General features: G+C 44.0%; 1 non-coding gene across 1 annotated transcript; it reads right to left on the bottom strand.

The window, feature by feature from the left end:
- Nucleotides 1-3440: 3440 nt before the first annotated feature.
- LOC136531618 (small nucleolar RNA R71) lies at nt 3441-3549 on the bottom strand. Its single transcript, XR_010778073.1, has one exon. It is a non-coding gene; the product is annotated as a small nucleolar RNA R71 (small nucleolar RNA).
- Nucleotides 3550-22923: the final 19374 nt, after the last annotated feature.

The following is a 22923-nucleotide window of genomic DNA, read 5'->3' as shown; positions in this document are numbered from 1 at the left end:
AACCATAAGTAATCATATTTCATTGATTAACTACGATGTAAGTCAGAGGATCAAGTCTCCATAACCAAGGAGCGCAACGATTCGAATCGATTAGGCCCGGCTGGGGTTTCCTTACCACCCGACATATGCAGGTCCTAGTTTTGGAATTTTATATATCAACCTTCACTTGGACCCTTCAAAACGTGAACCGGTCTGCGCTGCCCGAGAGCACATTACTCCACCTCCCTATGCCACTCCTGGTGGATCCACATGATATGTACACGCTACTCTCACCATCTTCCTCGCCCAGTGCATAGTTGTCTTTTCACATAATGGAATAGTCAATGCATTAGGCTTACCGGAGTATGTGGCCAGTACTACAAGGTCTCGACCACACGGTGGCCTACAATGGTACGGTCCTCAATCGACACAGACGGGACAAGCACAACCAGGTGAACCTATTTGCCCAAGAACTCGTAAGACCAAGTCTCGCCTGATCTCAATTTAGCATTATCATTATCATGATATTCACATGACCCAAAAGCAGAGCTGAGGTAAACCTATTTCTCGCGAACAATGAAACCATCATTCGACTTCTACCAAAGTCTAACATTACTAAGCATTTAAAGATATCGTCCTATTCATTCTAACAGGGTAGAACTATGGATACCTAAATATCAAGGTAATCATGCATCAACGGTATTCGACCAACTTCTAATTACTTAATGCACATCTCACAAGACTTAAAGTGTAATAAAGATTAGTAAATGCTAGAGAAGGGTTTATGCTCTGGGGCTTGCATGCATTGCAAAGAAGGTTAGATTCCACGGTGGATCAAAGGAGTTAGACTAGGCACCAACACCATGGGTGTGGACCTCCTCCGAAACTTCATCAACATGGGCCTTGTCACTCTCGTATGCACTACATGTAATAAATGATGCGTGTTTAACATGATGAAATGCATGCCATGATGTATGATGAAAGACACACAAAGGCAGAATAGAACTAAACTAACCGAAGAAAGTTGAGTACAACTTTCCTTCATGGTACAACTAGGGTTACGCTTCACAAAGCATTTTAATTATTTGGTTAACAAGTTGATTATGTGTTTAACAAGAAAGCAACACAAATCACATTACAAAAGAGGGCTAGGACTGCTAGGGTTCACTTAGCGTAAACAATTACCAACTAAGACTACAAAGAGAGGACATGCATAAGCAACTATTGATGGTAGTTAACAACCATTATAAACCATCAATAAAACATATATAAGGGCACAATTGAGATCACCAACAAAGGTCTAGGGGTTTAAACTAACAAATTCCATGAGTTTTGGTGAATCTGTTATTTCTACAGGGTTTATCTAGAAAACCATCAAGGTGAACCTACATGTTAGATTTAATCACGCTTATCCACAACAGAACGGACACCAGAAGACTCTAGAAGACTCAAGAGGACTCCACACAGAGGTAGAGAGGCAGAGGCTGCCAGGTAGGGCCGGCCAGCCCCACCTATAGGCCGCCCGGCCCCTAGGCCCACCTGTCAGCCTCCATATTGCAATGTCAGTTCTCCACCGCCTCCTAGGTTGCATCTACGTCGTTCCTTATGTCGGTTTGATCTAAGGGCTCACGTTGGACGCTTTGGCCTATATATATCAACCCCTACCCCCCTAAAGGCATCAAGTCATTTGAGAAGATAGAAACCCTAATCATCCTCAGAGGTCTAGCATATTCTAGGGCATAGCTAGTTAGGCTAGGTCTATAGGGAGACAAGCAGGCTTCGCTTGGATTCCCGATCATGTCAAGAGCGTGGTTCGATATAATCTTTGTACCCCCTCTCTCTTTTGTATCTCTATTATTTTTATATGCTTGCTACAATTATTATGACAACATTAGTATTCATGTTCTTCGTTATAATGTTTATCATCTACTTTGATTATATGCTTAGTATAGTTGGATTATCATCATGTTCTTGCATAAGTTCGTATAGCACTCACTCTAAGGTACCATGAGTGGGTGGTCGACATTGTGTAAGCGTGGTGCTTATACATTGTTTACCTGCGAATACACCCTATATTCTAGGTCATGTGGTAGATCATAGATGTGACACTCCCGTTGAGTCCTTTGTAGTCCACTCTCCGATGTAGGTAGCACGTAGGATCTAATTACGAAGGAAGATAAGCTCTGTTCTTATTCTTTCATAGTAATATCCCTTATATGTAGATATGAAGATGATCTTAGCCATAATTACTAGGTGTAATTGCACTAATTAATGTATTCTTTGACTTGTAATTAAGGATGACTTAGAAATTATTTCTCTAATATTCTACCTGACCATGCTAATGCCATAGAAATGAGTACTCTGAGTGATTTATCATTATCATTAATCAATACTTATTATATATATATCTTATCATATGACTTACCCCTGTTATGAGTAGAATATTGGTGATGGTTTACTTCTCCATCAATAGTATAAGTTATCAATACTTGTCCATGCTAGACCTTCCCTATGGTAAAAATATAAATAATGATACTTGGAATATTCTCGGGTGAAGTGCTACAATGGTATATTATCTGTGTGCTTGTAGATCCTTTTTTCATCCATATCTATATATTCTTTCTAGTCACATAAGATGATAAAGAACTACTTAGTATCATTTTAGTAGCGATGCTAGACAGCACCAACAAGCATCTCTAGCACCATCACTAGGGATGACAACCTAGTAAAGTAATGTTAGGGGATGTAGGTAATTAATAGGTGGCTATTAAAACAAGTGACAAGTTAATAAATACCAACAAGCATTTCTGGCGCCATTACCGGGGAAGGTTGCTAGACAAAGGAAGTATTGATAAACTTATACTTATTTATGTGATCGAAATAACCATTGGCCTCTACTCAAATAGGCTTACCCTTGTTTTGTCTACTTGTGAATCTTATGTAGGGTAATGTATGACCAGTTTTGACCTTTCGACAAACTACATTGACAATCCAGAAGCACTACTTAAGAGGACTAAGGCTAAACTCAAAGAAAGTTTTAGCCTTAGAGTTGAAAAACAACCATATAAGGCAAAGCTTAACACCAGAATTTGAAGCCAAGGTTAATAGGACTCTTCATGAATTCTCTGCTCCAACCACTACCAACATCTGGACTGGACCCATAGTTAATGTGGGAGACAATGGATTCGAGCTCAAGCTGGCTCTCATCAATATGGCGCAAGCGAGCCAATTTTGTGGAAAGGCACATGAAGATGCGAGTGCACATCTCCAACACCTTCTAGAGATCTGTAGCACTTTCACCATCAAGGGAGTAACCCAGGACGCCATACTACTTTGTCTCTTCCCATTTTCACTTTTGGGGAAGGCAAAGCAGTGGTTCTACGCCAACAAAGACAGAAACACTACATGGGATAATTACTCCACTGCCTTCCTAGCAAAGTTCTTTCCCACGGACAAGACCAATGCTCTGCATGGGAGAATTTCAAGTTTTCAGCAGCAATATGATGAATCTGTCCCTGAGGCATGGGAATGCTTTCAAGACTATATATCAGAATGTCCTCATCATGGGATAGAGAATTGGCTACTCATGCAGACGTTCTACCATGGGTTGATGAACAGTACCCGTAAGACCATGGATGCTACTGCTGGAGGTGCATTCTTGTTATTTACACTTCCAACTGCGGCCACTCTTGTGGAGAAGATGGCCTCCAACCAAGGCTAGAATGAAGAACGTGTTTAGACTCACAAGAAAGGTGGAGGTATGCATCAACTCAAGAAAGTAGATATGCTATCTGCCAAGATGGACCTACTGATAAAGAAGCTCGAAGACCAAGCTAATGAGAAGCAAAAAGTCATGCACATTCATAATTCCCGCATGACATGTGAAGTATGTGGAAACACTAGACAAGGGAATAGCTATCCTGAAATCCAAGAGGATATGAACTTTGTCAACAACAACAACTACTATCGTCCTCAACAGAACCAAGGATGGAACCAACAACAGAGGGCGAACTACCAAGGTAACTACCAAGGTAACCCTCAAGGTAATAATTATAATAATTTCAATCAGCCACCCTTGAGAGAATTAATTGCTGGCCAATCTAGACTTATGAAAGGATTATCTAAGAGGGTAGCTACTAATGATAAAATATTAGAAAACATAAATAATAGAATGAATAGCTTTGCTTCTGCCATTAAGAACCAGCATAGCTTTAATAAAATGATAGAATCACAAATAGCTCAGCTGGCGGCTGCTGTTCCTCCATTCGATAAAGGTAAGATTTCGGGGTAGCCGGAAGATTTAGAAACTGTAAATCTTGTTGACATTCACAATGCATCTTACTACTATACAGAACCAACGGCGGGAAGGTGGATAGATTACACCTTGCCTGACAAGAAAGGTGATCCAGGGAGACTTGTCATCCCTATCGCCATTGGACCTCATATTTTTCAAGAAGCTATCTGTGACTTCGGACCAAGTGTCAATATCATGTCTAAGCTCGGCATAGGCCATTTCGACCGACTAGGATTATCATCGGTGGCAAGAGGTTGTGCTAGGGCAAGATCGGGCCTATGCACACCCGTTGGTGGCCACAGCGTGCCCCGCGATGTCCCAAGGAGGCGTGGCCACACGGACAGTAGCACCAGCGGCATGGCGGCGTGTCGACGTTGTGGAGACAACCAACAGTGAGATCACCGGTGGTGGGAACTACTCCAATGCGTTCCACTTGACCTCACAAACCCGCCAAGGGGTTGATTAGGCAGATTAGGACTAGCAGCGAGCTTTGCCCGCAGCCATGGCGGCACTGCTAGGTAGAGCACGCTGGTGTAGTGGCGTTCTGGCCAAACCTAGCCCTAATCGGTGTAGATAAGGGTGGCTACGCATTGTAGGTGCTCACCATGACTTGAGAGTGCCCCGGTTGGAGCAGAGGTGGAGCCAAAGCAGCTACCGATGTCGACAGTGAGAACGGCAACATGAACCGGCATCGAAGGTGGCATTCCAATGGCTCTGATGCACATCTAGCAAAACCAAAAGGGCTATGAGCATCAGGACATCTCAAGTAAGCCAAAATAATGAAGTAGGGGGTGGGAGCTGCTCTAGAGGAGCCTGACTATGGCGAGGTGGCTCCGGCGGCCATGATGGGTCACCACGGAGAAGAAGGCGGCACACAGGTGAGCCTGGTGGAGAGAGAGCCCAAGCAGGCTCAATCTGTTTGTAAGGAGATGCAAACTAGTCTACAAGAGGAATTGGGTGGAGCTGCTGTGGCGGCGATGAATTTTGCTAGTGTATCAAGTTCGCTGGTGGCGAGCAGAGAAAGGGAAAAGAGGAGGAGAGTCGGCGTTGGGCGCTTAAGAGGGCGTGGATGGCACTTCTAGATGTGCCAGCAGCTGCATGTCCACACGCATTATAGCAGCAAATAGGGGCGGCGCATCGGCGGCAAGCAGCTTCGGCGGCGCACTGTAGCGACTAACAGCGCCACTTCCTCCCTCTCGATCTCCCAATTTTGTGTAGAAACTTGATAATTTCCTTTGATGAAAGTTGTTCCTCTACTAGAGATCTCCAACTTTTATTAAGGGCACAATACCAAAGGATCAACCGATCGTGAGATCAAGAGCGATGAAAACATGAACTTGAAACTAAATTCAGTTCAAGGTTCCTTTCAAAATAGTTTTTGATTAAGCAGTGATCTAACAAAACAACCAATTGCTCATTACCATAGCTCAAACATCATACCAAGAAATGGAACAACATTTGGACAAATTTTATCCATGAAAATTTATTTAATAAATCTCCAAAGATTGAACTTATTAACTGGTCTTCAGGGACTTAGGCAAAATTTTGCTAAGTATGAAATTCAACATTGAATCCAATCTTTGGCTCAATTTTAAACATATTTGACTTGTAACCATCATCAACTTGTGATCCCACATTAAAGTACACACTATGCACTACAAAGTTTATTTTAACAAAATTTTACTTGTTTAAGCAAATTTACATATATAAAACCACATTGTTATTATTACTAACATTTCATGCCACATATGAAACATCATATATGCAACATATGTATGCTATAATTGAAACATAGATTGCATAAATGACACAATGCTTGATGATTATGCAAGATGATGATCATGATCAAGTTTTATTTGCTTCTAAACATCTAGGATGTTACACGGAGCTAGGAGCCCGACCCGCACTACTACAGAAATGATTTTAGGTGACAGTGCCCAAACATTAACAGAGATGGGCACAAAATCTAACTGCCTCCAAAAATGTTAGGCTATTAACGGAGGCGGTCACATTTATTTACTGAGGTAGTCATGTTTGCTTGCCTTGTAAAATCGGCTAACGGAAGTGGTCAAAATCCAACCGCCTCTTAAAATCGATTTATAGAGGCGGGCGCCTTAAGACAACCGCCTCCAAAAACGGGCTTTTTATGGAGGTGGTTGCTTTAAGGTGCTCGCCTCCATAAATCTTTTTTAGGAGGCGGGCACACAATAAGGCCCGCCTCCAAAAATACAAGCCCAGCTCGAAGCCCAGGTAAAAGCCCATATCTATCCTCCTATCGGGCTTATATATAAACCAGACTTAGGTTAACCTATCTCCACTCCCACTCATGCCCCTCCCACTCCTAGCCGCCCTCATCCCCTCCACATCATGTCGACTCTCTCATCCTCAAGCCTGACGCCACCGCCCCTCTCCATCCCAACGCAGGCTCCCTTTCCTCTCACTGGCGACTCCCTCTCCTCCCTCTCACTAGCGACTCCCTCTCCTTCCTCTCCATCGGCTCCCTCTCCTCCTTCTCTGGCGGTGGTGCATGCGGTGGGGAGCAGCGGGGTGGAGGTAGTGGAGGGGCCGGATGCAGGTGTAAGTTAGTGTACCTACAGAAGATTGATTAGATAAAACCAGTGCCATTATCCTAGATAGACCATATTACTAGGGCTTATACTTATTTACATAATATATTGCATGCTATTTTTTGCAAAGCTCTTGTTGGTCAAATTTTAGGTTTTGAAAATAGTTTTTAAACTCGTAGACTCATTATTGGCTCTGATACCACTTATGGCAGAACCGTCCGAAATAACACGCTTTTGAAAGCTCTCGTCTTCCACTAGACACTAAGCACCCTGAAAGTTAGCTATATCGGACAGTTCCATCAAGCACACCCCACGGGAGAACTCGAATCAATCCATGTTTTACCTCCAAAATCCAATAATGAGTATGAGCTTACAATACTTAGTCCAGTTCATACAACAAGAGTTCTTAGAAATTATTTATTACAATACTAGGGTTCAGAGTACGATAATTAAACAGCAGAATGAAAATAAACATATAGCAGAAACAATACAAGGATCCATCTATGCCCACTAGATGAATCCTTGACACAAGAGCTACTCCTCAAGCTGCACCTACAACAGGGTAAAATAAAATCCGAGTACACAATATACTCTCAAGACTTACCTGACTAGTGGGAATAGTTTCTCGACTCCAAGGGGTATGATAGGCAATATGGGTTTGTTATTTTCTTTTTGTTTCTAAAAAGCATTACTAGATGTACGTCCTTAAGATCAAGTTTAATTAGCAGTCATGATTACTTCATTAGCTAACCATTCTAGGTAAGCACCTATTCTACTTTTAAGCAAGGGTTGAGCAATCAGAACCAATATACCATCTTTCATATTCTAGTTCTTACTATGGTGCTAGACCATAGCCAAGTCATACCGTCTCATGGTAATGATGATTCACGAACCAATGTATCCCAGCTGGGTACCCCAAAACACACGCAACATTTGTACCCTAGGCACAAACAAGACTAACCCAATCCAATCCTGTCGAGAGGTTTAGGTCCTCGTCCAAACTTGGACTTCAAGCCCCCACACTTGAGACCAATCTCAACATGGTGCTTAGACCTTCACCTTTCCCTACCTCTAATCAGTCGGTCCGAAAAGAGCCAGAACCCACGACAAGAGCGTAATGATCCTTCCCACTCCCATAAGCAAGTATGTGCTCAGGATAAAAAGTCTGTGACCTAACTACCATCCACAGCAATGGATGGTCCTCAATCGACATGGACAGGGAAAACAGTGTAACGAAGCTGAGCCCCATTGGCCACGCGACGTTGAAAGCATCTAGGCCCCTAGTAGGGTTTTGGTGATTAATGACAATACAAGATTACTATGACTAACGTGTGTTTTGCAGAGGCAATTAAGTTAGGTCATGGTAATAGAGATCGATTTGGCAATCGAGGTGGTCATGCCCCTATGATGGAAATCGTTTCGATTTTCAAAGGATGGACGACAATGTTAAGGATGGACTAGTTCTAAGTGTCGATTGGAGTTGGAGAGACACTTAGAGTAGTTTAGGACTTTGTTTTTTCCTTTGGCCGTACAATTAAGGGGGGTAGCTTGACCTAGGTGAGTCTAGTGAGTTAGGTGTGGTGCACACTTGTCAAAACTAGCACTAGGTAGCTCCACAACAGCCCTTGATCCAATGGAGCAAACTTCATTCACATATGATCGAGAGTTGGAAGTGAATGGAGGGTCAAATATTGACCAAACGCTGGCTCCGGTATGACCATACGCTGGCTCAGGGTTCAGTCAGTTCATTTAACCAAGGTGATTGCGTTCGGTTTGACCAGACGCTGAGAGACAACGTCCGGTCGACTCTAGTAAGGTTCTAGAGAGGGAAAATCGTGACCGGACGCGTCCGGTCAGTGCTAACCAGATGCTGCCAGCGTCCAATCATACTGTAAACACTAGAGTTTAGGGTATACTGACCGGAGCATCTGGTCAATATGACCGGAGCGTCCGGTCACTCCATAGAGGCACATAACGGTTCGTTTTTCAGCCAGTGTTATAAATACCACCTCTACTCATGTGTGGGGGTACTTTTGCTCATTCCAATAACTGAGAAACACCTTAGAGAGTGTCAAGAAGAGCAAGGTCCTAGTGAGGTGATTGAGATTTGAGAATCCCAAAGAGAGCCCTCATTAGTGAAGATCAAGAGTAGCAAAGTGTGCATCCACCTTCTCATTAGGCTTGTCGTGGTCAAGTGAGAGTTTGTGCTTGTTACTCTTGGTGATTGCCATCACCTAGATGGCTTGGTGATGGTTGGGAGCTTGGTGATCATCCGGAGAGCTTGTGGATGACCCAACTCACATTGTGAGCGGTTGTGGGTGATTCACCGTGACGGAGTGTCGAAGAATCAACCCATAGAGAGCACTTGATCCTTGCGTAGATCAAGAGGGAGCTACACCCTTGCGTGGGTGCTCCAACGAGGACTAGTGGGGAGTGGCGACTCTCTGATACCTCGGCAAAACATCGCCGTGTTTCCTCTCCTCTCTTTACTTTGTGTATTTACTTTGAGCATTTACTTTGAGTAATTCAATACTTGTCTTTACATTCATATAATTGCCATACTAGAGTAGGATTGGAATTTAGGTTGCAAGTCTTTTGTGTGGTAGAACACTTAGAAACACTTTCTAGGCACAAGGGGTTAATTGGGCTAACCGTAGGATTTAATTATTGCAAAGAAATTGAGAATTAGCCCAATTCACCCCCCCCCTCTTGGGCATCTTGATCCTTTCAATTGGTATCGGAGCCTCGTGCTCACGTATTTAGGCTTAACCGCCTAGAGCAAGATGTCTCACGGGGATGGTCCTCCTCCTATCTTTGAGGGAGATGACTTTCCTTATTGGAAAATCCGCATGGAGGCATATCTTGGGGCTCTAGATGTTGGTATACTTAGAGCCGCCTCACAAGGCTTCCCAAAACCTCAGGATGCTACTAACCTACAAGACAATGAGGTGAACTATGAGAAGTGGAATGCAAAGGCTCGAAAAACTATCTTTAGAGGTCTTTGCAAAGATGTTTTCAATCGTGTGAGGAACCACAAAGATGCCCATGCACTATGGTCAGATGTTTGTGCGCTCCATGAGGGAACTAAGAGTGAGCATGAGGAATGCTATCATCTTGTCATGAAAAAGCTCAACTCTTTTGAAATGCTTCCTAAGGAAAGTGCTAATGAAATGTATTCACGTTTGAATGTTCTTGTAGAGGAAGTCAATGGGCTTGGACTCACTCAAATGCAACCATCTGATGTTGTAAGAAAGATCTTGAGTGTCCTCCCCATTGACAAATATGGGCATATTGTGATCGTGCTACATCAAGGTGATCTTTCCACCGCTACATCGACACAAATCTTGGGGAAGATCAATGCTCATGAGATGTACATGCACATCACGCCACAAGATAGCTCATCCTCTACCAAGAAGAAAGATAAGGACTTAGCATTCAAAGCTAGCCAAGAGAAGGGCAAGGCAAGACTTGAGTATGAGCTCAAGTGAAGATGAAGTTGATGATGAAAGTCTTGCTCTCATGGTGAAGAAGACCGCCAAGATGCTTAAGAAGCTAAACAAGAGTGGCATCAAGTTTAATGGCAAGAAGAAGAAGTTCTTCACTAGCTCTAGAAGGAAGCCAATCTCTGAAATGGATTGCTACAATTGTGGAGAACTTGGTCATCTAGCTCACCAATGCACAAAGCCCAAGAAAGACAAGTTCAAGAACAAGAACAAGGGCAAGAAAGATAACTCAAGCAATGAAGATGAAGATAGAAGAAAAAGAACAAGCCATACAAGAAGAGAGATGGCAAGAAGAAGGATTTCCACAAGAAGAAGAAGAGTGGAAAGGCTTACATCATCGGTGATTGGCTCATGGGCATTGATTCATCTAGTGGATCATCCGATGATGAAAGTGACAATGAGAAGGTGGCCGCCATTGCTATTGACTCATCATCCTCACCGCCACCACCGCCATCATCCTCTACTCACCTATGCCTTATGGCCAAGGGTGAACGCAAGGTATCACATGATGATGATAGTAGTGGTGATGATCATGCTCATAATGATGATAGTGATAGTGATAGCGATGATGAATATGAGTCACCTACCTATGATGATCTTGCTAAATTACTAAAGAAATACACTAAGATCATTATAAAGACTAGAGCAAAAAAAATGAAAAGCTTGAGATTAAGAATGATTCTCTTTTAGCTAAATGTGAGATAGCCAAAAAGGCTAGTATTGAGATTAGAGAAGCAAATGATGCTATGTCATCTAAACTCAAGGAGCTCAAATCTTCTAAGAGAGAGCTTAAAGATAAACATGATAAACTTGAGTGGGTGCACAAAGAGCTCATCACTAGCCATAACAAGCTAAAAGATGAATATACCACTCTTAAGGTTAATCATGATACCCTTGTTATTGCTCAAGAATTCTTATCAAATGAGCCACATGATGCTACTAACGTTGTTGTTAAGATTGATATAGCTACATCATGTGATGACTTGATTATTGAGAGCATTGAGCAAAGTTCTAGTAGCAAGGGCAAGCAAGTGGTTGAAGCCGATGACTATGATGAGTTTGTCAAGCTCAAGAATGATAATGCAAATCTCAAGAAAGATCTTGAAGAACTCAAAACCACCAAGCCTATTGTGCTAGAAACTATTGTTCATGATGATAGTTTGATCCTTGAGAATGAGAAGCTCAAAGATGAGAACAAGAAGCTCAAGGAAGAAAAGAACAATGATGCTCTCAAGGAAGAAAACAAGAAGCTCAAGTTGGAGAAAGAGCATCTTAAGATTGGATTGAACAAATTCACTAGAGGCAAATATCTTCAAAGTGAGCTTCTAATGAATATCGTCATGAAGATGGATAGAAGTGGCATTGGGTACATGGCAAACAAAGAGAAGAAGGCTCAAGCTTAACAACAACAATCAAAGCCAAAGCCAAAGCCAAAGCCAAAGAGATGCTTTGAGTGTGGACAAGAAGGCCACTTTGCTCATGAGTGCCAAACTCCACCACCACAACCCTTGCCCAAGCATGCTAGACCCTTTGCTTTCAATGCTCACTACATGCTTAGAAAGGATTCAAGTGGAAAGATGAAAGTGATATTCTTAGGACCTCTAAATAAGAATAGTCCTAAGAAAATTTAGGTTGTAAAGTCACTTGTTGAGAAGGTGAAGGGCCCTCAACAAGTTTGGGTTCCTAAAGCTTAATCTCTTGTGTGTAGGTGAACTACAAGACCGGTGGAAGTCATTGGGTTATTGATAGTGGTTGCACACAACATATGACCGATGATCCTCGTATGTTCACCTCACTTGATGAAGAAGTAGATGGGCAAGAAAGAATCACATTTGGAGATAACTCAAAGGGCAAGGTTAAAGGATTGGGCAAAGTGTCAATATCAAATGATCATTCCATCTCAAATGTGCTATATGTTGCTTCATTGAGTTTCAACTTGCTATCCATTGGAAAATTGTGTGATCTTGGCTTCCAATGCTTCTTTACCAAGAAGGAGGTTGTTGTATCCAAGAAAGATAATGATCATGTGATATTCAAAGGATTTAGATACAACAACCTATATCTAGTGGACTTCACCTTTGAAGATGTAAACTTGAAGACATGCCTATTCACCAAAACAACACTTGGGTGACTATGGCATAGAAGACTTGCTCATGTTGAGATGAGCTCACTCAAGAAGCTTATGAAGAATGATTTGGTGAGAGGGTTGAAGGATGTGAAGTTTGAGAAGGACAAGCTTTGTAGTGCATGTCAAGACAGCAAGCAAGTTGTAAATATCCATCCAACAAAAGCCTTCATGTCAACCGCAAGAGTGCTAGAACTCCTCCACATGGATTTATTTGGACCATGAAAGCATCTAGGCCCCTAGTTGGATTTCGGTGATTAATGTCAATACAAAGATTACTATGACTAACGTGTGTTTTGCAGAAACAATTAAGTTAGGTCATGGTAATGGAGATCGATTGGGCAATCGAGGTTGTTATGCCCCTACGATGGAAATCGTTTCGGTTTTCAAAGGATGAACGACAAGGTTAAGGATGACTAGTTCTAAGTGTCGATTGGAGTTGGAGAGACACTTAGAGTAGTTTAGGACTTTGTTTTTCCTTTGGCCGTACTATGAAGAGGGGTATGAACGGGTAGCTTGACCTAGTTGAGTCTAGTGAGTTAGGTGTGGTGCACACTTGTTAAAACTAGCTCTAGGTAGCTCCTATGAATGCCTAAGATCCTTTGGAGCAAACTTCATTCACATATGTTTGGAAGTTGGAAGTGAATGGAGGGTCAAATACTGACCGGACGCTGGCTCCGGTGCGACCGGACGCTGGCCGCAGGGTCCGGTCAGTTCATTTGACCGAGAAGATCAAGTCTGGTGTGATCGGACGCTGGGAGGTCATGTGACCGGACGCTGAGGGCTAGCGTCCGGTCAACTCCAGTAAGGGTCCAGACTTTGAAAAGTGTGACCGGACGCGTCCGGTCAGTGTGACCGGACCCTGAGTATCCAGCGTCCGGTCGTTTATAGTAAGCATCCAAGAGCGACCGGACGTGTCCGGTCGGTACTGACCGGACCCTGACAGCGTCCAGTCATCACTTGAATGCTGGTTCACGGGTTGAACTGACCAGAGCGTCCGGTCATCACGACCGGAGCGTCCGGTCATCCCGCAGAAGCTCATAACGGTTCGTTTTTCAGGCTGGCTTATAAATAGAAGCTCCACTCGTGAGTGGAGTATCCTTTGCTCATTCCAACAGCTGAGAAACACGTTTGTGAGTGCCAAGAAGAGCAAGATCCTAGTGAGGTGTTTGTGATTTGAGAATCCAAGAGAGTAGCCTCACTAGCAAATCAAGAGTAGCAAAGTGTGCATCCATCTTCTCATTAGGCTTCGCGTGGTCAAGTGAGAGTTCGTGCTTGTTACTCTTGGTGATCGCCATCACCTAGACGGCTTGGTGGTGATTGGGAGTTTGGTGTTCACCCGGCGGAGTTTGTGGGTGACCCAACTCAAGTTGTGAGCGGCTTTGGGTGATTCGCCGCGACGGAGTGTCGAAGAATCAACCCGTAGAGAGCACTTGATCCTTGCGCGGATCAAGGGGGAGCTACACCCTTGCGTGGGTGCTCCAACGAGGACTAGTGGGGAGTGGCGACTCTCCGATACCTCGGCAAAACATCGCCACATTCCTTTCTCTCTCTACTTACCTTGAGCACTTACTTTGAGTATTTACTTTGAGCAATTCAATACTTGTTTTACATCCATAGAATTGCTTGCTAGAGTAAGTTTGGAACATAGGTTGAGAGGTTGTTGTGCATTAGTTTGATATAAACACTTTTCTAGGCACAAGGGGTTAATTGGGCTATCCGTAGGATTTGATTATTGCAAGAGAATTTAGAATTAGCCCAATTCACCCCCCCTCTTGGGCATCTTGATCCTTTCAATTGGTATCAGAGCCTCGTGCTCACTTTTTAAGCTTAATCGCTTAGAGCAAGATGTCTCACGGGGATGGACCTCCTCCTATCTTTGAGGGAGATGATTTTCCATATTGGAAAATCCGCATGGAGGCATACTTAGAAGCTCTAGATGTTGGAATTCTTAGAGCCGCCTCTCAAGGGTTCCCCGCACCTAGGAATGCCGCACAACTTCAAGGCGATGAAGTGAATTATAAGAAATGGAATGCAAAGGCTCGCAACACCATTTTTAGAGGCCTTTGCAAAGAGGTGTTCAATCGTGTAAGGAACCACAAAGACGCCCATGCTCTATGGTCGGACGTTTGTGCGCTCCATGAGGGAACCAAGAGTGAGCGTGAGGAGCGCTATCATCTTGTGATTAAAAAGCTAAATTCTTTTGAGATGTTTCCCAAAGAAAGTGCTAATGAGATGTATTCTCGATTAAATGTTCTTGTAGAGGAAGTCAATGGGCTTGGACTTACTCAAATGTCACCATCCGATGTTGTGAGAAAAATCTTGAGTGTCCTCCCCATTGATAAATATGGACACATTATGACCGTGCTACATCAAGGTGATCTTTCCACCGCTACACCGACACAAATCTTGGGAAAGATCAATGCTCATGAGATGTACATGCACATCACACCACAAGATGGCTCATCCTCTACAAAGAAGAAAGAGAAGGACTTAGCATTCAAAGCTAGCCAAGACAAGGGCAAAGCAAGACTTGAGTATGAGAGCTCAAGTGATGAAGATGATGAAGAAAGCCTTACCCTCATGGTGAAGAAGACCACAAAGATGCTAAAAAGGTTAAACAAGAGTGGCATCAAGTTCGACGGCAAGAAGAAGAAGTTCTTCACAAGCTCAAGAAGAAAGCCAATCTCCGAGATGGATTGCTACAATTGTGGCGAACTTGGCCACCTAGCTCATCAATGCACAAAGCCCAAGAAAGACAAGTTCAAGAACAAGGGCAAGAAAGATGATTCAAGTGATGAAGATGAAAAGAAAAAGAACAAGCCATACAAGAAGAGAGATGGCAAAAAGAGGGACTTCTACAAGAAGAAGAAGAGTGGCAAGGCCTACATTGTCGGTGATTGGCTCACGGACATTGATTCATCAAGTGGATCATCCGATGATGATAGTGACGATGAAAAGGTGGCCACCATTGCTATTGATCTTGCATCTTCACCACCACCATCGCCATCATCCTCTACACACCTATGCCTTATGGCCAAAGGTGAACGCAAGGTAACTAAGAGTGATGATAGTAGTGATGATGAACATGCTAGTGATGATGATAGTGATAGCGATGATGATGACTCACCCACTTATGATGATCTTGTCAAAATACTAAGAAAATATACTAAGATCATTAGAAAGAGTAGAGCTACAAATGAAAAACTTGATGCTAAAAATGATTCACTCTTAGCTAAGTGTGATACATTAGAAAAGGCTAATGATGAGCTCAAAGAAACAAATGATTCTATATCATCCAAACTCAAGGAGCTCAAATCTTCTAAGAAAGAGCTTAAAGATAAAAATGATAAACTTGAGTGGGTGCACAATGAGCTTGTCACTAGTCACAATAAGCTAAAAGATGAATATACAACTCTAAAGATCAATTATGATACTCTTATTATTGCACAAGAATTTTTACCAAATGAGCCACATGATGCTACTAACCATGTTGTTAAGATTGATATAGCGACCTCATGTGATGATTTAATTGATGAGAGCATTGAGCATGGATCTAGTAGCAAGGGCAAGCAAGTGGTTGAGTGCAATGACTATGATGAGTATGTCAAGCTCAAGAGTGACAATGAGAAGCTCATGAAAGATCTTGAAGAAATGAAAAGTCACAACACCATTGTGCTAGAAACTCTTGATCATGACAAAGAGGTGATCCTTGAGAATGAGAAGCTAAAAGAAGAAATCAAGAAACTCAAGGAGGAGAAGAACAATGATATTCTCAAGGAAGAGAACAAGAAGCTCAAAATGGAGAAAGAGCATCTCAAGGTGGGATTGAGCAAGTTTGCTAGAGGCAAGCATCTCCAAAGTGAGCTACTCATGAATACCGTCATGAAGATGGATAGAAGTGGCATTGGATATATGGCAAGTGTAGAGAAGAAGAAGGCTCAAGCTCAACACCAACAATCAAAGCCAAAGCCAAAGCTAAAGAGATGTTTTGAGTGTGGACAAGAAGGTCACTTTGCTCATGAGTGTCGAACTCCACCACCACAACCCTTGCCCAAGCATGCTAGACCCTTTGCTTTCAATGCTCACTACATGCTTAGAAAAGATTCGAGTGGAAAGATGAAAGTCATGTTCTTAGGTCCCCCCAACAAGAGTAGGCCTAAGAAAGTTTGGGTGGCTAAGTCACTTGTTGAGAAGGTGAAGGGCCCTCAACAAGCTTGGATCCCTAAAGCTTGAATCTCTTGTGTGTAGGTGAACTACAAGATCGGTGGAAGTCATTGGGTTATTGATAGTGGTTGCACTCAACATATGACCGGTGATCCTCGTATGTTCACCTCACTAGATGAAGAGGTAGATGGACAAGAGAAAATAACATTTGGAGATAATTCAAAGGGCAAGGTTAAAGGATTGGGCAAAGTGGCAATATCAAATGATCATTCCATCTCCAATGTGCTCTATGTTGCTTCATTGAGCTTCAACTTGCTATCCGTTGGGCAATTGTGTGATCTTGGCTTTCAATGCTTATTCACCAAGAAGGAGGTGGTTGTATCCAAGGTAGATGACAATCAAGTGATATTCAATGGATTTAGATACAACAACTTATATCTAGTTGACTTCACCTCCGAAGATGCAAACTTGAAGACTTGCCTATTCACCAAAACAACACTTGGGTGGCTATGGCATAGAAGACTTGCTCATGTTGGGATGAGCTCACTCAAGAAGCTTATAAAGAATGATTTGGTGAGAGGGTTGAAGGATGTGAAGTTTGAGAAGGACAAGCTTTGTAGTGCATGTCAAGCCGGCAAGCAAGTTGCAAACACTCATCCAACCAAAGCTTTCATGTCAACCACAAGAGTGCTAGAACTCCTACACATGGATTTATTTGGACCAACAACATACAAGAGTTTGGGAGGAAATCTCTATTGTCTTGTGATTGTGGATGACTATTCAAGATATACATGGGTGTTCTTCCTTCATGACAAATCCGAAGTTGCATCTTGTTTCAAGAAGTTTGCCAAGAGAGCTCAAAATGAATTTGAAGTGAAGCTCAAGAAGATAAGGAGTGACAATGGCAAAGAGTTTGACAACACAAATATAGAAGCTTATTGTGATGAAGTTGGAATCAAACATGAAGTCTCCGCAACCTATACTCCTCAACAAAATGGTGTAATTGAGAGGAAGAACCGGACTTTGATCACTCTTGCAAGGACAATGCTAGATGAGTACAACACCCCTGAAGCTCTATGGGCGGAAGCAATCAACACCGCATGTTATGCATCCAACCGCCTATTTCTTCAAAAGTTCCTTGTCAAGACTCCATATGAGTTGCTCAATGGGAAGAAGCCGGACGTCTCCTTCTTTAGGGTGTTTGGTTGCAAGTGCTACATCTACAAGAAGCGGCAACACCTAGGGAAGTTTCAAAGGCGTTGTGATATAGGCTTTCTTGTTGGTTACTCATTGAAGTCCAAAGCATATAGAGTATTTAATCATGCCACCGGCTTGGTTGAAGAAACATATGATGTGGAATTTGATGAATCTAACAGCTCCCAAGGAGCACATGAGAATCTTGATGATGTAGGTGATGAACCATTGAGGGAGGCTATGAAGAATATTCCGGTGGGAGACATCAAGCCAAAAGATGATGTACAAGTCATTAACCAACCTTCTTCATCAAATGTACCACAAGATGGTGAAAAAGTTGGGAGAGTAGAAAATGAAGATACTCATATCTCCCATGAGCAAATGGTGGTACAAGCACAAGATGTTGATGCCCCACAACCTCCTCCTCAAGTGGTCAATAGAAGAAATACACCTCTCCTACAAGATCATCCACAAGATCTCATCATAGGGAGTCCAACAAAGGGGGTGATGACTCGATCTCAAAAGCTTACTTCATTTATTGCTCATCACTCTTTTGTCTCTTGCTATGAGCCTACCAAGGTAGAAGATGCTCTTAAAGATCCGGATTGGATCAATGCCATGCATGAAGAGTTGAACAACTTCACTCGCAATGAAGTTTGGAATCTTGAAGAGCGACCAAAAGATGCAAGAGTCATTGGAACAAAGTGGGTGTTCCGCAACAAGCAAGATGATCAAGGTGTTGTTGTGAGGAACAAGGCAAGACTAGTGGCAAAGGGGTTCTCTCAAGTTGAAGGTCTAGATTTTGGAGAAACCTTTGCACCGGTTGCAAGATTAGAAGCCATCCGTATCCTTCTTGCATATGCATCACATCATGAAATGAAACTATATCAAATGGATGTGAAAAGTGCATTCTTAAATGGCTTTATTAATGAACTAGTCTATGTTGATCAACCTCCTGGGTTTGAAGACCCTAGATATCCTAATCATGTTTATAGGTTGTACAAGGCACTATATGGGCTTAAGCAAGCCCCAAGAGCTTGGTATGAGCGCCTTCGGGACTTCCTTATTAAAAAGGGCTTCACCATTGGGAAGGTCGACACCACACTATTCACCAAGAAGCTTGATGGGCATATCTTCATTTGTCAAGTATATGTTGATGATATCATCTTTGGATCATCAAATGAAGACTCTTGCAAAGAATTTGGTGAATTGATGTCTAAGGAGTTCGAGATGTCAATGATTGGTGAGCTTACATTCTTTCTCGGTTTTCAAGTCAAGCAAATGAAAGAAGGCATATTCATCTCTCAAGAGAAATACACAAAAGATCTTCTCAAGAGATTCAAGATGGATGAATGTAAGCCAATCAAGACCCCAATGCCTACCAATGGACATCTCGACCTAGATGAGGGAGGTAACTCGGTTGATCAAACTCTCTACCGTTCTATGATTGGTAGCTTGTTATATTTAACCGCATCTAGGCCCGACATCATGTTTAGTGTGTGTATGTGTGCTAGATTTCAAGCTAGTCCTAAGGAAACACATTTAATTGCCGTAAAAAGAATCCTTAGGTATCTTAAGCACACACCAAGCATAGGCCTTTGGTATCCCAAAGGAGCTTTATTTGAATTAATTGGCTATTCCGATTCGGACTACGCCGGATGCAAAGTTGATAGAAAGAGCACATCCGGAGGGTGCCATTTGCTTGGTAGATCACTTGTGTCTTGGTCCTCCAAGAAACAAAATAGTGTGGCTTTGTCCACCGCCGAAGCGGAATACATTGCCGCGGGTGCTTGTTGTGCACAAATATTATACATGAAACAAACTTTACTAGACTATGGAGTAGTTCTAGAGAAAGTACCTCTTTTGTGCGACAATGAAAGTGCGGTAAAACTTGCAAATAATCCGGTTCAACACTCTTGCACCAAGCATATAGATATCCGCCATCACTTTCTAAGAGATCATGTAGCTAAAAATGATATATCACTAGAAGGTGTAAGATCCGAAGATCAATTAGCGGATATCTTTACTAAACCGTTAGATGAAGCTACATTTTGTAGATTGCGGAATGAGCTCAATGTACTTGATTTTAGTAACTTCACTAAAAATTGAGCTTGTGTTGTCCCTTGCATTCATTGTAATATACAACATGTTTAATTTGTAGCAATGCATATAGGGCTTGTCTAACATGGTTAAGATAACCGCCGAAAAGCGTGTGAAGAAGCTTAACCTTGGATCAAACTTGACAAGCAACTAGATTTACTTACAAGCATTACATATGCATGAATGTTTGTTTGTCGTTTTGTTCCATTTGCCCTCTTGTTGCCTATTTTCTTAAAAAGAATTATAGCCTAAGGCAAAATATTTTGAAAAATATGAGGGTTTGAGAGAGGTCACTCACATCAGTCCCAATTGGTGTTTATTTGGATCTTATTCAAGTTGGGACTTGATTGGGAACAGGTAGCGTGAAGGAATGTTGAAGGATTGCTGTAAAAGGTGCACCGGACGCTGCACCGAATGCTGCTGTCCAGCGTCCGGTCAGTTCACAGGAGGTGAACTACTGATGAAGGAGTGACCGGACGCTGCGTCTGTGCGTCCGGTCAGGAAGGGTTCTGCGTCCGGTCGATCGAAGGAAGGACAAGCAGTACTGACCGAACCCTGCCTGCGTCAGGTCATGGACCACCGGACGCGTCCGGTCGCGATTCCAGAGGATTTGGACCTCTCTGGAATCGACCGGACGCTGGGTGGTAGCGTCCGGTCGCTACCACCGGAGCGTCCGGTCAGTAGATCTCGCGCGTCTTAAGGACTCTTTTCTCGTTTCCTTTTCTGTCACGTGTAGGGGGATTACTTAACTGACCTCAACCCCTGTCTCCCGTCGAACCCTAGCCCGAGCCGCCGCCGCATCGCCACCGTGACCCGTGCCCAAGTCGCCGCCGCACTGTTGCGCCGCCGCCTCCTCGCGCCTCACCTCACGCCTGTGCCTCCGTACCGCTGTCCAGCCGCGTCGCCGCAACCTCCTGTGCCTGCAGCCGAGCCTCGCGCCTCGGCCTAGCGCGCCACCAAGCCTCGTGGCTCATCCCACGCGCCACCGCCTGCTCAGCTCCTCGCCGGCCTTCTCGCGCCCAAGCTCGTTGATCCACCATTGCCAGGCTGCTCGTCTTGTCCTATCCTCCCATTGGTTGGTAAGGCGAGTTCTGCGTTCAATCTTGATCTCCAATTGTGATCTAGATCAATTCTAAATGCACTGATTTCCAATTGCATTCAGGGCGTTTGACCTAACCCTAGCCCGGTTCCGAGGATCCCCCGCGTGACATCTTATCTCTTCTCGGTTCGCTGTTTGTCAGGTAGAAAGCCACTCGATTCAATTTCACATCTACATTGCTTTCTCTATTAGGGTTTCGTATCTATTAGCAATATGGTATTTATTTGTATATCCATCTATTCTATCGTGCAGCGAGTCAGTTCCGTTGTGGTTCAATTGGCAGTTGGCAGTTAACTCGGAGCCAAGCTCGTGAGTAAGGATCGAGGCCAAGCCTCGAAAGCGACAGTTTGACAGTTGATCTTCATCAGCGTCAGTTCACCATCTTGTCAGTTCAGATGGCTCGCACCAAGAATGTTGGTGGTGGCCCAGGTGAAGATGATCAGAGGCCCCCGCCTCGTCAGCCAGCCAGATCCAAGGGCAAATCAACCAAGCAAGTAACATCCAAGAAGCGGAAGTACCCCGACGCAGAGACAGCCAGAGCAGCAGCTGTTGTAGAGGCCGCAGAGCGTGCCGAGAGAGGTGGCACCCGCAGCGGAGTTGTCATTGCAGATCAGCCAGTTTCACCTGTAGTCAGAGCTGCGATTGAGGAGGTTGAGCGTCGTCATGGTAGTCCAGCAAGGACTGCCACGTTTGCAGGACGACGGGTTGCCATTGAGGAGGGTCCGTCAGCACAGCAGCAGCCTCCACCAGCAGAGCCTCAGCTAGCCCAGGAGACTCAGGAGAGTAAGGAGACCGAGCCGGTACCTCAGCTACGCCGCTCGAGTCATACCAGTGCTGTAGTTCCACCGAGGCCAACTACACGGCGCAGGGGTTCACGCCCTCCGCCCAGACCATAGGGTCCGCCTCCAGTGGTTCACCTCAACTTGAGGGCCGCTACAGCCAGGCAGGTTCAGCAGCTGTGGTTTGTTGAGTTTGAGGTTTGGTTCCCTCCGAGGAGGGATGAGAGAGCAGCTGAGGGGTTCTACACGCCACTGTAGGAGGATTTCTACAATGCATATCTAAACAGTGGGGCAGTGTTCAGATCACAGAGGGTCTGTCCGATAGAGTCCATTGTGGCAGCAGCCGGAGAGGGCATTCGGCAATACTTGTCATACTTGCCAGGACTGTCAGATCTGATTGGACGGACAGGGATATATGTACCTTCTTGGGTTCGTCAGTTTTATGCCTCGCTCTACATCGATCCTCATCACAGATTCATTCACTTTGCCTTCAACGGTAAAGACTATAGAGTGACGAGTAGCAGGGCCAGAGAGATACTGAGACTACAGGAGCAGCCTGTAAGGTTGCATGAGGTTTGCTATGGACATCAGGAGCCTGCCAGGCGTCCTCATGGAGGGTTGGTGCCCCCTACAGACTTAGTGCGCCATTGCTTCAAGGAGCCGTTTGGTGAGGGGTCGAGCAGGAACCCCAGTGACTTGACTCCTACAGTGAGGATACTAGAGGCTATCATCAGGAGGACACTGCTTCCTAGGTTGGGATACAGGGAGGGCCTGACTCGCTTACAGCTCTGGCTTCTCAATGCCATCATGCAGATGACAGTGTTTGACATCTGGGACCTCCTTCTTTCAGAGATGGAGGATACTATAGCTGAGGGATTCAAGGGTCGTAGGTAGCTTCCCTATGCTCACTGGATCACGTTCCTTATCCGCAGAGTTGTGATTGATAAGCCCCCTGGCATGATGGATGAGTATACAGGTGCCACTACAGAGTTCCCAGCTTACAACCTATCACAGAGGATCAGACATGCCACTCCTCAGGCACCCAGTCAGCCTAGCCGTCACCCTCGATGTGCCAGAGTCTGCAGCTCAGCAGGACGAGATCATCAGAGGGATTGC

Source organism: Miscanthus floridulus, unplaced genomic scaffold (assembly GCF_019320115.1).
Source record: "Miscanthus floridulus cultivar M001 unplaced genomic scaffold, ASM1932011v1 fs_392_2_3, whole genome shotgun sequence".
NCBI lineage: Eukaryota > Viridiplantae > Streptophyta > Magnoliopsida > Poales > Poaceae > Miscanthus > Miscanthus floridulus.
The sequence above is the reverse complement of the archived record's forward strand: the minus strand, read 5'-3'. Positions and strand labels throughout refer to the sequence as shown.